We start from the raw sequence: 15053 nt of genomic DNA, 5'->3' as shown, positions 1-15053 counted from the left end.
GTCTGCACTGGTTCAGTGTGCTCTGTCTGCAATGGTCCAGTGTGCTCTGTCTGCACTGGTCCAGTGTGCTCTGTCTGCACTGCTTCAGTGTGCTCTGTCTGCACTGGTCCAGTGTGCTCTGTCTGCACTGGTCCAGTGTGCTCTGTCTGCACTGGTCCAGTGTGCTCTGTCTGCCCTGGTCAGGTGTGCTCTGTCTGCACTGGTCCAGTGTGCTCTGTCTGCACTGGTCCAGTGTGCTCTGTCTGCACTGGTCCAGTGTGCTCTGTCTGCACTGGTCCAGTGTGCTCTGTCTGCACTGGTCCAGTGTGCTCTGTCTGCACTGGTCCAGTGTGCTCTGTCTGCCCTCGTCAGGTGTGCTCTGTCTGCACTGGTTCAGTGTGCTCTGCCATGGTCCAGTGTGCTCTGCCCTGGTCCAGTGTGCTCTGTCCTTGTCCAGTGTGCTCTGCCATGTTCCAGTGTGCTCTGCCCTGGTCCAGTGTGCTCTGTCATGGTCCAGTGTGCTCTGCCCTGGTCCAGTGTTCTCTGCCCTGGTCCAGTGTGCTCTGCCATGGTCCAGTGTGCTCTGCCATGGTCCATTGTGCTCTGCCCTGGTCCACTGTGCTCTGCCCTGGTCCAGTGTGCTCTGCCATGGTCCAGTGTGCTCTGCCATGGTCCAGTGTGCTCTGCCCTGGTCCAGTGTGCTCTGCCCTGGTCCAGTGTGCTCTGCCCTGGTCCAGTGTGCTCTGCTCTGGTCCAGTGTGCTCTGCCCTGGTCCAGTGTGCTCTGCCCTGGTCCAGTGTGCTCTGCCCTGGTCCAGTGTGCTCTGCCCTGGTCCAGTGTGCTCTGCCCTGGTCCAGTGTGCTCTGCCATGGTCCAGTGTGCTCTGCCATGGTCCAGTGTGCTCTGCCCTGGTCCAGTGTGCTCTGCCCTGGTCCAGTGTGCTCTGCCCTGGTCCAGTGTGCTCTGCTCTGGTCCAGTGTGCTCTGCCCTGGTCCAGTGTGCTCTGCCCTGGTCCAGTGTGCTCTGCCCTGGTCCAGTGTGCTCTGCCCTGGTCCAGTGTGCTCTGCTTTGGTCCAGTGTACTCTGCCCTGGTCCAGTGTGCTCTGCCATGGTCCAGTGTGCTCTGCCCTGGTCCAGTGTGCTCTGCCCTGGTCCAGTGCGCTCTGCCCTGGTCCAGTGTGCTCTGCCCTGGTCCAGTGTGCTCTGCCCTGGTCCAATGTGCTCTGCCCTGGTCCAGTGTGCTCTGCCCTGGTCCATTGTGCTCTGCCCTGGTCCAGTGTGCTCTGCCCTGGTCCAGTGTGCTCTGCCCTGGTCCAGTGTGCTCTGCCCTGGTCCAGTGTGCTCTGCCATGGTCCAGTGTGCTCTGCCATGGTCCAGTGTGCTCTGCCATGGTCCAGTGTGCTCTGCCCTGGTCCGGTGTGCTCTGCCATGGTCCAGTGTGCTCTGCCATTTTCCAGTGTGCTCTGCCCTGGTCCAGTGTGCTCTGCCCTGGTCCAGTGTGCTCTGCCCTGGTCCAGTGTGCTCTGCCCTGGTCCAGTGTGCTCTGCCCTGGTCCAGTGTGCTCTGCCATGGTCCAGTGTGCTCTGCCCTTGTCCAGTGTGCTCTGCCCTGGTCCAGTGTGCTCTGCCCTGGTCCAGTGTGCTCTGCCCTGGTCCAGTGTGCTCTGCCCTGGTCCAGTGTGCTCTGCCCTGGTCCAGTGTGCTCTGCCCTGGTCCAGTGTGCTCTGCCCTGGTCCAGTGTGCTCTGCCCTGGTCCAGTGTACTCTGCCCTGGTCCAGTGTGCTCTGCCCTGGTCCAGTGTGCTCTGCCATGGTCCAGTGTGCTCTGCCCTGGTCCAGTGTGCTCTGCCCTGGTCCAGTGTGCTCTGCCCTGGTCCAGTGTGCTCTGCCCTGGTCCAGTGTGCTCTGCCCTGGTCCAGTGTGCTCTGCCCTGGTCCAGTGTGCTCTGCCCTGGTCCAGTGTGCTCTGCCCTGGTCCAGTGTACTCACTTAGTTGTACTCACCTAGTTGAGGTTGCAGGGGTCGAGTCCAAGCTCCTGGCCCCGACTCTTCACTGGTCGCTACTAGGTCACTCTCCCTGAACCGTGAGCTTTATCATACCTCTGCTTAAAGCTATGTATGTATCCTGCCTTCACTACATCGCTTCCCAAACTATTCCACTTCCTGACTACTCTGTGGCTGAAGAAATACTTCCTAACATTCCTGTGATTCATCTGTGTCTTCAGCTTCCAACTGTGTCCCCTTGTTGCTGTGTCCAGTCTCTGGATCATCCTGTCTCTGTCCACCTTGTCAATTCCTCTCAGTATTTTGTATGTCGTTATCATGTCCCCCCTATGTCTCCTGTCCTCCAGTGTCGTCAGGTTGATTTCCCTTAACCTCTCCTCGTAGGACATACCCCTTACCTCTGGAACTAGTCTTGTTGCAAACCTTTGCACTTTCTCTAGTTTCTTTACGTGCTTGACTAGGTGTGGGTTCCAAACTGGTGCCGCATACTCCAATATGGGCCTAACATACACGGTGTACAGGGTCCTGAATGATTCCTTATTAAGATGTCGGAATGTTGTTCTGAGGTTTGCCAGGCGCCCATATGCTGCAGCAGTTATTTGGTTGATGTGCGCTTCAGGAGATGTGCCTGGTGTTATACTCACCCCAAGATCTTTTTCCTTGAGTGAGGTTTGTAGTCTCTGGCCCCCTAGACTGTACTCCGTCTGCGGCCTTCTTTGCCCTTCCTCAATCTTCATGACTTTGCACTTGGTGGGGTTGAACTCCAGGAGCCAGTTTCTGGACCAGGTCTGCAGCCTGTCCAGATCCCTCTGTAGTTCTTCCTGGTCCTCGTCTGACTGAATTCGTCTCATCAACTTCACATCATCTGCAAACAGGGACACATCGGAGTTTATTCCTTCCGTCATGTCGTTCACAAATACCAGAAACATCACCGGTCCTAGGAGTGACCCCTGTGTGCTGTGTCTTCACTGGTGTCCTAGGAGTGACCCCTGTGTGCTGTGTGTTCACTGGTGTCCTAGGAGTGACCCCTGTGTGCTGTGTCTTCACTGGTGTCCTAGGAGTGACCCCTGTGTGCTGTGTCTTCACTGGTGTCCTAGGAGTGACCCCTGTGTGCTGTGTGTTCACTGGTGTCCTAGGAGTGACCCCTGTGTGCTGTGTGTTCACTGGTGTCCTAGGAGTGATCCCTGTGTGCTGTGTGTTCACTGGTGTCCTAGGAGTGATCCCTGTGTGCTGTGTGTTCACTGGTGTCCTAGGAGTGATCCCTGTGTGCTGTGTGTTCACTGGTGTCCTAGGAGTGACCCCTGTGTGCTGTGTTCACTGGTGTCCTAGGAGTGACCCCTGTGTGCTGTGTGTTCACTGGTGTCCTAGGAGTGACCCCTGTGTGCTGTGTTCACTGGTGTCCTAGGAGTGACCCCTGTGTGCTGTGTTCACTGGTGTCCTAGGAGTGACCCCTGTGTGCTGTGTTCACTGGTGTCCTAGGAGTGACCCCTGTGTGCTGTGTTTTCACTGGTGTCCTAGGAGTGACCCCTGTGTGCTGTGTTCACTGGTGTCCTAGGAGTGACCCCTGTGTGCTGTGTTCACTGGTGTCCTAGGAGTGACCCCTGTGTGCTGTGTGTTCACTGGTGTCCTAGGAGTGACCCCTGTGTGCTGTGTGTTCACTGGTGTCCTAGGAGTGACCCCTGTGTGCTGTGTGTTCACTGGTGTCCTAGGAGTGACCCCTGTGTGCTGTGTGTTCACTGGTGTCCTAGGAGTGACCCCTGTGTGCTGTGTGTTCACTGGTGTCCTAGGAGTGACCCCTGTGTGCTGTGTTCACTGGTGTCCTAGGAGTCACCCCTGTGTGCTGTGTCTTCACTGGTGTCCTAGGAGTGACCCCTGTGTGCTGTGTGTTCACTGGTGTCCTAGGAGTGACCCCTGTGTGCTGTGTCTTCACTGGTGTCCTAGGAGTGACCCCTGTGTGCTGTGTTTCACTGGTGTCCTAGGAGTGACCCCTGTGTGCTGTGTGTTCACTGGTGTCCTAGGAGTGACCCCTGTGTGCTGTGTCTTCACTGGTGTCCTAGGAGTGACCCCTGTGTGCTGTGTGTTCACTGGTGTCCTAGGAGTGACCCCTGTGTGCTGTGTGTTCACTGGTGTCCTAGGAGTGACCCCTGTGTGCTGTGTGTTCACTGGTGTCCTAGGAGTGACCCCTGTGTGCTGTGTGTTCACTGGTGTCCTAGGAGTGACCCCTGTGTGCTGTGTGTTCACTGGTGTCCTAGGAGTGACCCCTGTGTGCTGTGTGTTCACTGGTGTCCTAGGAGTGACCCCTGTGTGCTGTGTGTTCACTGGTGTCCTAGGAGTGACCCCTGTGTGCTGTGTGTTCACTGGTGTCCTAGGAGTGACCCCTGTGTGCTGTGTGTTCACTGGTGTCCTAGGAGTGACCCCTGTGTGCTGTGTTTCACTGGTGTCCTAGGAGTGACCCCTGTGTGCTGTGTGTTCACTGGTGTCCTAGGAGTGACCCCTGTGTGCTGTGTTTCACTGGTGTCCTAGGAGTGACCCCTGTGTGCTGTGTGTTCACTGGTGTCCTAGGAGTGACCCCTGTGTGCTGTGTGTTCACTGGTGTCCTAGGAGTGACCCCTGTGTGCTGTGTGTTCACTGGTGTCCTAGGAGTGACCCCTGTGTGCTGTGTGTTCACTGGTGTCCTAGGAGTGACCCCTGTGTGCTGTGTGTTCACTGGTGTCCTAGGAGTGACCCCTGTGTGCTGTGTGTTCACTGGTGTCCTAGGAGTGACCCCTGTGTGCTGTGTGTTCACTGGTGTCCTAGGAGTGACCCCTGTGTGCTGTGTGTTCACTGGTGTCCTAGGAGTGACCCCTGTGTGCTGTGTGTTCACTGGTGTCCTAGGAGTGACCCCTGTGTGCTGTGTGTTCACTGGTGTCCTAGGAGTGACCCCTGTGTGCTGTGTGTTCACTGGTGTCCTAGGAGTGACCCCTGTGTGCTGTGTGTTCACTGGTGTCCTAGGAGTGACCCCTGTGTGCTGTGTGTTCACTGGTGTCCTAGGAGTGACCCCTGTGTGCTGTGTGTTCACTGGTGTCCTAGGAGTGACCCCTGTGTGCTGTGTGTTCACTGGTGTCCTAGGAGTGACCCCTGTGTGCTGTGTGTTCACTGGTGTCCTAGGAGTGACCCCTGTGTGCTGTGTGTTCACTGGTGTCCTAGGAGTGACCCCTGTGTGCTGTGTGTTCACTGGTGTCCTAGGAGTGACCCCTGTGTGCTGTGTTCACTGGTGTCCTAGGAGTGACCCCTGTGTGCTGTGTCTTCACTGGTGTCCTAGGAGTGACCCCTGTGTGCTGTGTGTTCACTGGTGTCCTAGGAGTGACCCCTGTGTGCTGTGTTCACTGGTGTCCTAGGAGTGACCCCTGTGTGCTGTGTGTTCACTGGTGTCCTAGGAGTGACCCCTGTGTGCTGTGTTCACTGGTGTCCTAGGAGTGACCCCTGTGTGCTGTGTGTTCACTGGTGTCCTAGGAGTGACCCCTGTGTGCTGTGTGTTCACTGGTGTCCTAGGAGTGACCCCTGTGTGCTGTGTGTTCACTGGTGTCCTAGGAGTGACCCCTGTGTGCTGTGTGTTCACTGGTGTCCTAGGAGTGACCCCTGTGTGCTGTGTGTTCACTGGTGTCCTAGGAGTGACCCCTGTGTGCTGTGTGTTCACTGGTGTCCTAGGAGTGACCCCTGTGTGCTGTGTGTTCACTGGTGTCCTAGGAGTGACCCCTGTGTGCTGTGTGTTCACTGGTGTCCTAGGAGTGACCCCTGTGTGCTGTGTGTTCACTGGTGTCCTAGGAGTGACCCCTGTGTGCTGTGTGTTCACTGGTGTCCTAGGAGTGACCCCTGTGTGCTGTGTGTTCACTGGTGTCCTAGGAGTGACCCCTGTGTGCTGTGTGTTCACTGGTGTCCTAGGAGTGACCCCTGTGTGCTGTGTGTTCACTGGTGTCCTAGGAGTGACCCCTGTGTGCTGTGTGTTCACTGGTGTCCTAGGAGTGACCCCTGTGTGCTGTGTGTTCACTGGTGTCCTAGGAGTGACCCCTGTGTGCTGTGTGTTCACTGGTGTCCTAGGAGTGACCCCTGTGTGCTGTGTGTTCACTGGTGTCCTAGGAGTGACCCCTGTGTGCTGTGTGTTCACTGGTGTCCTAGGAGTGACCCCTGTGTGCTGTGTGTTCACTGGTGTCCTAGGAGTGACCCCTGTGTGCTGTGTGTTCACTGGTGTCCTAGGAGTGACCCCTGTGTGCTGTGTGTTCACTGGTGTCCTAGGAGTGACCCCTGTGTGCTGTGTGTTCACTGGTGTCCTAGGAGTGACCCCTGTGTGCTGTGTGTTCACTGGTGTCCTAGGAGTGACCCCTGTGTGCTGTGTGTTCACTGGTGTCCTAGGAGTGACCCCTGTGTGCTGTGTGTTCACTGGTGTCCTAGGAGTGACCCCTGTGTGCTGTGTGTTCACTGGTGTCCTAGGAGTGACCCCTGTGTGCTGTGTGTTCACTGGTGTCCTAGGAGTGACCCCTGTGTGCTGTGTGTTCACTGGTGTCCTAGGAGTGACCCCTGTGTGCTGTGTGTTCACTGGTGTCCTAGGAGTGACCCCTGTGTGCTGTGTGTTCACTGGTGTCCTAGGAGTGACCCCTGTGTGCTGTGTGTTCACTGGTGTCCTAGGAGTGACCCCTGTGTGCTGTGTGTTCACTGGTGTCCTAGTGAGTGACTGGTGTCCTAGGAGTGACCCCTGTGTGCTGTGTGTTCACTGGTGTCCTAGGAGTGACCCCTGTGTGCTGTGTGTTCACTGGTGTCCTAGGAGTGACCCCTGTGTGCTGTGTGTTCACTGGTGTCCTAGGAGTGACCCCTGTGTGCTGTGTGTTCACTGGTGTCCTAGGAGTGACCCCTGTGTGCTGTGTGTTCACTGGTGTCCTAGGAGTGACCCCTGTGTGCTGTGTGTTCACTGGTGTCCTAGGAGTGACCCCTGTGTGCTGTGTGTTCACTGGTGTCCTAGGAGTGACCCCTGTGTGCTGTGTGTTCACTGGTGTCCTAGGAGTGACCCCTGTGTGCTGTGTGTTCACTGGTGTCCTAGGAGTGACCCCTGTGTGCTGTGTGTTCACTGGTGTCCTAGGAGTGACCCCTGTGTGCTGTGTGTTCACTGGTGTCCTAGGAGTGACCCCTGTGTGCTGTGTGTTCACTGGTGTCCTAGGAGTGACCCCTGTGTGCTGTGTGTTCACTGGTGTCCTAGGAGTGACCCCTGTGTGCTGTGTGTTCACTGGTGTCCTAGGAGTGACCCCTGTGTGCTGTGTGTTCACTGGTGTCCTAGGAGTGACCCCTGTGTGCTGTGTGTTCACTGGTGTCCTAGGAGTGACCCCTGTGTGCTGTGTGTTCACTGGTGTCCTAGGAGTGACCCCTGTGTGCTGTGTGTTCACTGGTGTCCTAGGAGTGACCCCTGTGTGCTGTGTGTTCACTGGTGTCCTAGGAGTGACCCCTGTGTGCTGTGTGTTCACTGGTGTCCTAGGAGTGACCCCTGTGTGCTGTGTGTTCACTGGTGTCCTAGGAGTGACCCCTGTGTGCTGTGTGTTCACTGGTGTCCTAGGAGTGACCCCTGTGTGCTGTGTGTTCACTGGTGTCCTAGGAGTGACCCCTGTGTGCTGTGTGTTCACTGGTGTCCTAGGAGTGACCCCTGTGTGCTGTGTGTTCACTGGTGTCCTAGGAGTGACCCCTGTGTGCTGTGTGTTCACTGGTGTCCTAGGAGTGACCCCTGTGTGCTGTGTGTTCACTGGTGTCCTAGGAGTGACCCCTGTGTGCTGTGTGTTCACTGGTGTCCTAGGAGTGACCCCTGTGTGCTGTGTGTTCACTGGTGTCCTAGGAGTGACCCCTGTGTGCTGTGTGTTCACTGGTGTCCTAGGAGTGACCCCTGTGTGCTGTGTTCACTGGTGTCCTAGGAGTGACCCCTGTGTGCTGTGTGTTCACTGGTGTCCTAGGAGTGACCCCTGTGTGCTGTGTGTTCACTGGTGTCCTAGGAGTGACCCCTGTGTGCTGTGTGTTCACTGGTGTCCTAGGAGTGACCCCTGTGTGCTGTGTGTTCACTGGTGTCCTAGGAGTGACCCCTGTGTGCTGTGTGTTCACTGGTGTCCTAGGAGTGACCCCTGTGTGCTGTGTTCACTGGTGTCCTAGGAGTGACCCCTGTGTGCTGTGTGTTCACTGGTGTCCTAGGAGTGACCCCTGTGTGCTGTGTGTTCACTGGTGTCCTAGGAGTGACCCCTGTGTGCTGTGTTCACTGGTGTCCTAGGAGTGACCCCTGTGTGCTGTGTGTTCACTGGTGTCCTAGGAGTGACCCCTGTGTGCTGTGTGTTCACTGGTGTCCTAGGAGTGACCCCTGTGTGCTGTGTTCACTGGTGTCCTAGGAGTGACCCCTGTGTGCTGTGTGTTCACTGGTGTCCTAGGAGTGACCCCTGTGTGCTGTGTGTTCACTGGTGTCCTAGGAGTGACCCCTGTGTGCTGTGTGTTCACTGGTGTCCTAGGAGTGACCCCTGTGTGCTGTGTGTTCACTGGTGTCCTAGGAGTGACCCCTGTGTGCTGTGTGTTCACTGGTGTCCTAGGAGTGACCCCTGTGTGCTGTGTGTTCACTGGTGTCCTAGGAGTGACCCCTGTGTGCTGTGTGTTCACTGGTGTCCTAGGAGTGACCCCTGTGTGCTGTGTCTTCACTGGTGTCCTAGGAGTGACCCCTGTGTGCTGTGTCTTCACTGGTGTCCTAGGAGTGACCCCTGTGTGCTGTGTGTTCACTGGTGTCCTAGGAGTGACCCCTGTGTGCTGTGTGTTCACTGGTGTCCTAGGAGTGACCCCTGTGTGCTGTGTGTTCACTGGTGTCCTAGGAGTGACCCCTGTGTGCTGTGTTCACTGGTGTCCTAGGAGTGACCCCTGTGTGCTGTGTTTCACTGGTGTCCTAGGAGTGACCCCAGTGTGCTGTGTGTTCACTGGTGTCCTAGGAGTGACCCCTGTGTGCTGTGTTCACTGGTGTCCTAGGAGTGACCCCTGTGTGCTGTGTTTCACTGGTGTCCTAGGAGTGACCCCTGTGTGCTGTGTCTTCACTGGTGTCCTAGGAGTGACCCCTGTGTGCTGTGTGGTTCACTGGTGTCCTAGGAGTGACCCCTGTGTGCTGTGTGTTCACTGGTGTCCTAGGAGTGACCCCTGTGTGCTGTGTGTTCACTGGTGTCCTAGGAGTGACCCCTGTGTGCTGTGTGTTCACTGGTGTCCTAGGAGTGACCCCTGTGTGCTGTGTTCACTGGTGTCCTAGGAGTGACCCCTGTGTGCTGTGTCTTCACTGGTGTCCTAGGAGTGACCCCTGTGTGCTGTGTTCACTGGTGTCCTAGGAGTGACCCCTGTGTGCTGTGTCTTCACTGGTGTCCTAGGAGTGACCCCTGTGTGCTGTGTCTTCACTGGTGTCCTAGGAGTGACCCCTGTGTGCTGTGTTCACTGGTGTCCTAGGAGTGACCCCTGTGTGCTGTGTTCACTGGTGTCCTAGGAGTGACCCCTGTGTGCTGTGTCTTCACTGGTGTCCTACGAGTGACCCCTGTGTGCTGTGTCTTCACTGGTGTCCTAGGAGTGACCCCTGTGTGCTGTGTGTTCACTGGTGTCCTAGGAGTGACCCCTGTGTGCTGTGTCTTCACTGGTGTCCTAGGAGTGACCCCTGTGTGCTGTGTGTTCACTGGTGTCCTAGGAGTGACCCCTGTGTGCTGTGTCTTCACTGGTGTCCTAGGAGTGACCCCTGTGTGCTGTGTTCACTGGTGTCCTAGGAGTGACCCCTGTGTGCTGTGTGTTCACTGGTGTCCTAGGAGTGACCCCTGTGTGCTGTGTGTTCACTGGTGTCCTAGGAGTGACCCCTGTGTGCTGTGTGTTCACTGGTGTCCTAGGAGTGACCCCTGTGTGCTGTGTGTTCACTGGTGTCCTAGGAGTGACCCCTGTGTGCTGTGTGTTCACTGGTGTCCTAGGAGTGACCCCTGTGTGCTGTCTTCACTGGTGTCCTAGGAGTGACCCCTGTGTGCTGTGTTCACTGGTGTCCTAGGAGTCACCCCTGTGTGCTGTGTCTTCACTGGTGTCCTAGGAGTGACCCCTGTGTGCTGTGTGTTCACTGGTGTCCTAGGAGTGACCCCTGTGTGCTGTGTGTTCACTGGTGTCCTAGGAGTGACCCCTGTGTGCTGTGTGTTCACTGGTGTCCTAGGAGTGACCCCTGTGTGCTGTGTGTTCACTGGTGTCCTAGGAGTGACCCCTGTGTGCTGTGTTCACTGGTGTCCTAGGAGTGACCCCTGTGTGCTGTGTTCACTGGTGTCCTAGGAGTGACCCCTGTGTGCTGTGTGTTCACTGGTGTCCTAGGAGTGACCCCTGTGTGCTGTGTGTTCACTGGTGTCCTAGGAGTGACCCCTGTGTGCTGTGTGTTCACTGGTGTCCTAGGAGTGACCCCTGTGTGCTGTGTGTTCACTGGTGTCCTAGGAGTGACCCCTGTGTGCTGTGTTCACTGGTGTCCTAGGAGTGACCCCTGTGTGCTGTGTTCACTGGTGTCCTAGGAGTGACCCCTGTGTGCTGTGTTTCACTGGTGTCCTAGGAGTGACCCCTGTGTGCTGTGTGTCACTGGTGTCCTAGGAGTGACCCCTGTGTGCTGTGTTTCACTGGTGTCCTAGGAGTGACCCCTGTGTGCTGTGTGTCACTGGTGTCCTAGGAGTGACCCCTGTGTGCTGTGTGTTCACTGGTGTCCTAGGAGTGACACCTGTGTGCGGTGTCTTCACTGGTGTCCTAGGAGTGACCCCTGTGTGCTGTGTTCACTGGTGTCCTAGGAGTGACCCCTGTGTGCTGTGTGTCACTGGTGTCCTAGGAGTGACCCCTGTGTGCTGTGTGTTCACTGGTGTCCTAGGAGTGACCCCTGTGTGCTGTGTTTCACTGGTGTCCTAGGAGTGACCCCTGTGTGCTGTGTGTCACTGGTGTCCTAGGAGTGACCCCTGTGTGCTGTGTGTCACTGGTGTCCTAGGAGTGACCCCTGTGTGCTGTGTTCACTGGTGTCCTAGGAGTGACCCCTGTGTGCTGTGTTTCACTGGTGTCCTAGGAGTGACCCCTGTGTGCTGTGTGTTCACTGGTGTCCTAGGAGTGACCCCTGTGTGCTGTGTGTTCACTGGTGTCCTAGGAGTGACCCCTGTGTGCTGTGTGTTCACTGGTGTCCTAGGAGTGACCCCTGTGTGCTGTGTTCACTGGTGTCCTAGGAGTGACCCCTGTGTGCTGTGTGTTCACTGGTGTCCTAGGAGTGACCCCTGTGTGCTGTGTGTTCACTGGTGTCCTAGGAGTGACCCCTGTGTGCTGTGTGTTCACTGGTGTCCTAGGAGTGACCCCTGTGTGCTGTGTGTTCACTGGTGTCCTAGGAGTGACCCCTGTGTGCTGTGTTCACTGGTGTCCTAGGAGTGACCCCTGTGTGCTGTGTGTTCACTGGTGTCCTAGGAGTGACCCCTGTGTGCTGTGTGTTCACTGGTGTCCTAGGAGTGACCCCTGTGTGCTGTGTGTTCACTGGTGTCCTAGGAGTGACCCCTGTGTGCTGTGTTCACTGGTGTCCTAGGAGTGACCCCTGTGTGCTGTGTTCACTGGTGCACAACATCCAGGTGTGGGTAGCCCGCCACTACACGCAACACGCCACTACACGCAACACGCCACTACACGCAACACGCCACTACACGCAACACGCCACTACACGCAACACGCCACTACACGCAACACGCCACTACACGCAACACGCCACTACACGCAACACGCCACTACACGCAACACGCCACTACACGCAACACGCCACTACACGCAACACGCCACTACACGCAACACGCCACTACACGCAACACGCCACTACACGCAGCACGCCACTACACGCAACACGCCACTACACGCAACACGCCACTACACGCAACACGCCACTACACGCAACACGCCACTACACGAAACACGCCACTACACGCAACACGCCACTACACGCAACACGCCACTACACGCAACACGCCACTACACGCAACACGCCACTACACGCAACACGCCACTACACGCAACACGCCACTACACGCAACACGCCACTACACGCAACACGCCACTACACGCAACACGCCACTACACGCAACACGCCACTACACGCAACACGCCACTACACGCAACACGCCACTACACGCAACACGCCACTACACGCAACACGCCACTACACGCAGCACGCCACTACACGCAACACGCCACTACACGCAACACGCCACTACACGCAACACGCCACTACACGCAACACGCCACTACACGCAACACGCCACTACACGCAGCACGCCACTACACGCAACACGCCACTACACGCAACACGCCACTACACGCAACACGCCACTACACGCAACACGCCACTACACGCAACACGCCACTACACGCAACACGCCACTACACGCAGCACGCCACTACACGCAACACGCCACTACACGCAACACGCCACTACACGCAACACGCCACTACACGCAACACGCCACTACACGCAACACGCCACTACACGCAACACGCCACTACACGCAACACGCCACTACACGCAACACGCCACTACACGCAACACGCCACTACACGCAGCACGCCACTACACGCAACACGCCACTACACGCAACACGCCACCACACCCAACACGCCACTACACGCAACACGCCACTACACGCAACACGCCACTACACGCAACACGCCACTACACGCAACACGCCACTACACGCAACACGCCACTACACGCAACACGCCACTACACGCAACACAAGAACTGAAACAGTTGGGTATCTACTGTTGCAACGTTTCGCCTTCACAGCAGACTTCTTCAGTCAAATACAGAGGTAGCAGATGTAGTAGTGAAATGAAGATGATATAATCAGTCCATCAACCTTGGAGAAATAGCATTTGAGGTGGTCAGTCCCCTGACGACCTCAGATGAGAGCGTCTGACAGCTGACACATCCTGGCTGTCAGGGTGACAGAGAATAATTTCTTACAGAACATTACTGAAAAGTATTATTAATTGGTTATGTTTTTGTGGTTAACACGAGAAGTGACGTGTGACGTGTTGTGTGACGTGTTGTGTGACGTGTGACGTGTTGTGTGACATGTGACTTGTTGTGTGACGTGTGATGTGTTGAGTGACGTGTTGTGTGACGTGTGACTTGTTGTGTGACGTGTTGTATGGCGTGTGATGTGTTGAGTGACGTGTTGTGTGACGTGTTGTGTGACGTGTTGTGTGACATGTGACTTGTTGTGTGACGTGTTGTATGGCGTGTGATGTGTTGAGTGACGTGTTGTGTGGCGTGTTGTGTGACGTGTGATGTGTTGAGTGACGTGTTGTGTGACGTGTGACGTGTTGTGTGACGTGTTGTGTGGCGTGTGATGTGTTGAGTGACATGTGACGTGTTGTGTGACGTGTGATGTGTTGTGTGACATGTGACGTGTTGTGTGACGTGTGATGTGTTGAGTGACGTGTTGTGTGACGTGTGATGTGTTGAGTGACATGTGACGTGTTGTGTGACGTGTGATGTGTTGTGTGACATGTGACGTGTTGTGTGACGTGTGATGTGTTGAGTGACGTGTTGTGTGACGTGTTGTGTGACGTGTGACGTGTTGTGTGGCGTGTGATGTGTTGAGTGACGTGTTGTGTGACGTGTGACGTGTTGCGTGACGTGTTGTGTGGCGTGTGATGTGTTGAGTGACGTGTTGTGTGACGTGTTGTGTGACGTGTTGTGTGGCGTGTGATGTGTTGAGTGACGTATTGTGTGGCGGTTGTGTGACGTGTTGTGTGACGTGTTGTGTGACGTGTGATGTGTTGAGTGACGTGTTGTGTGACGTGTGTTGAGTGACGTGTTGTGTGATGTGTTGAGTGACGTGTTGTGTGACGTATTGTGTGGCGTGTGATGTGTTGAGTGACGTGTTGTGTGACGTATTGTGTGACGTGTGACGTGTTGTGTGATGTGTTGAGTGACGTGTTGTGTGACGTATTGTGTGACGTGTGATGTGTTGAGTGACGTGTTGTGTGACGTATTCTGTGATGTGTTGAGTGACGTGTTGTGTGACGTATTGTGTGACGTGTGATGTGTTGAGTGACGTGTTGTGTGACGTATTGTGTGACGTGTGATGTGTTGAGTGACTTGTTGTGTGACGTATTGTGTGGCGTGTGATGTGTTGAGTGACGTGTTGTGTGACGTATTGTGTGACGTGTGATGTGTTGAGTGACTTGTTGTGTGACGTATTGTGTGGCGTGTGATGTGTTAAGTGACGTGTTGTGTGACGTATTGTGTGATGTGTTGAGTGACGTGTTGTGTGACGTATTGTGTGACGTGTGATGTGTTGAGTGACGTGTTGTGTGACGTATTGTGTGACGTGTGATGTGTTGAGTGACGTGTTGTGTGACGTACTGTGTGGCGTGTGATGTGTTGAGTGACGTGTTGTGTGACGTATTGTGTGACGTGTGATGTGTTAAGTGACGTGTTGTGTGACGTATTGTGTGATGTGTTGAGTGACGTGTTGTGTGACGTATTGTGTGACGTGTGATGTGTTGAGTGACGTGTTGTGTGACGTATTGTGTGACGTGTGATGTGTTGAGTGACGTGTTGTGTGACGTATTGTGACGTGTGATGTGTTGAGTGACGTGTTGTGTGACGTATTGTGTGACGTGTGATGTGTTGTGTTGCGTGACATGTTGTGTAACGTGTGACGTGTTATGTGACGTGTTGTGTGACATGTAACGTGTGAGTGTGTGACGTATTGTGTGTTGCGTGACGTGTGATGTGTTAGTGACGTGTTGTGTGACGTGTTGAGTGACGTGTTGTGTAACGTGTGACGTGTATTGTGACTTGTGTGTTGTGTGACGTATTGTGTGCAGCGTGACGTATGATGTGTTTAGTGACGTGCTGAGTGACGTGTGACGTGTTGTGTGACGTGTTGAGTGTTGCGTGACGTGTGACGTGTTGTGTGACGTCTGATGTGTTGAGTGACGTGTTGTGTGACGTGTTGAGTGACGGTGTGTGACGTGTGATATGTTGCGTGACGTGTTGCGTGATGTGTGACGTGTTG

Source organism: Cherax quadricarinatus, chromosome 75, assembly GCF_038502225.1.
Source record: "Cherax quadricarinatus isolate ZL_2023a chromosome 75, ASM3850222v1, whole genome shotgun sequence".
NCBI classification, from domain to species: Eukaryota; Metazoa; Arthropoda; class Malacostraca; order Decapoda; family Parastacidae; genus Cherax; species Cherax quadricarinatus.
Note: the sequence above shows the minus strand (reverse complement) of the source record.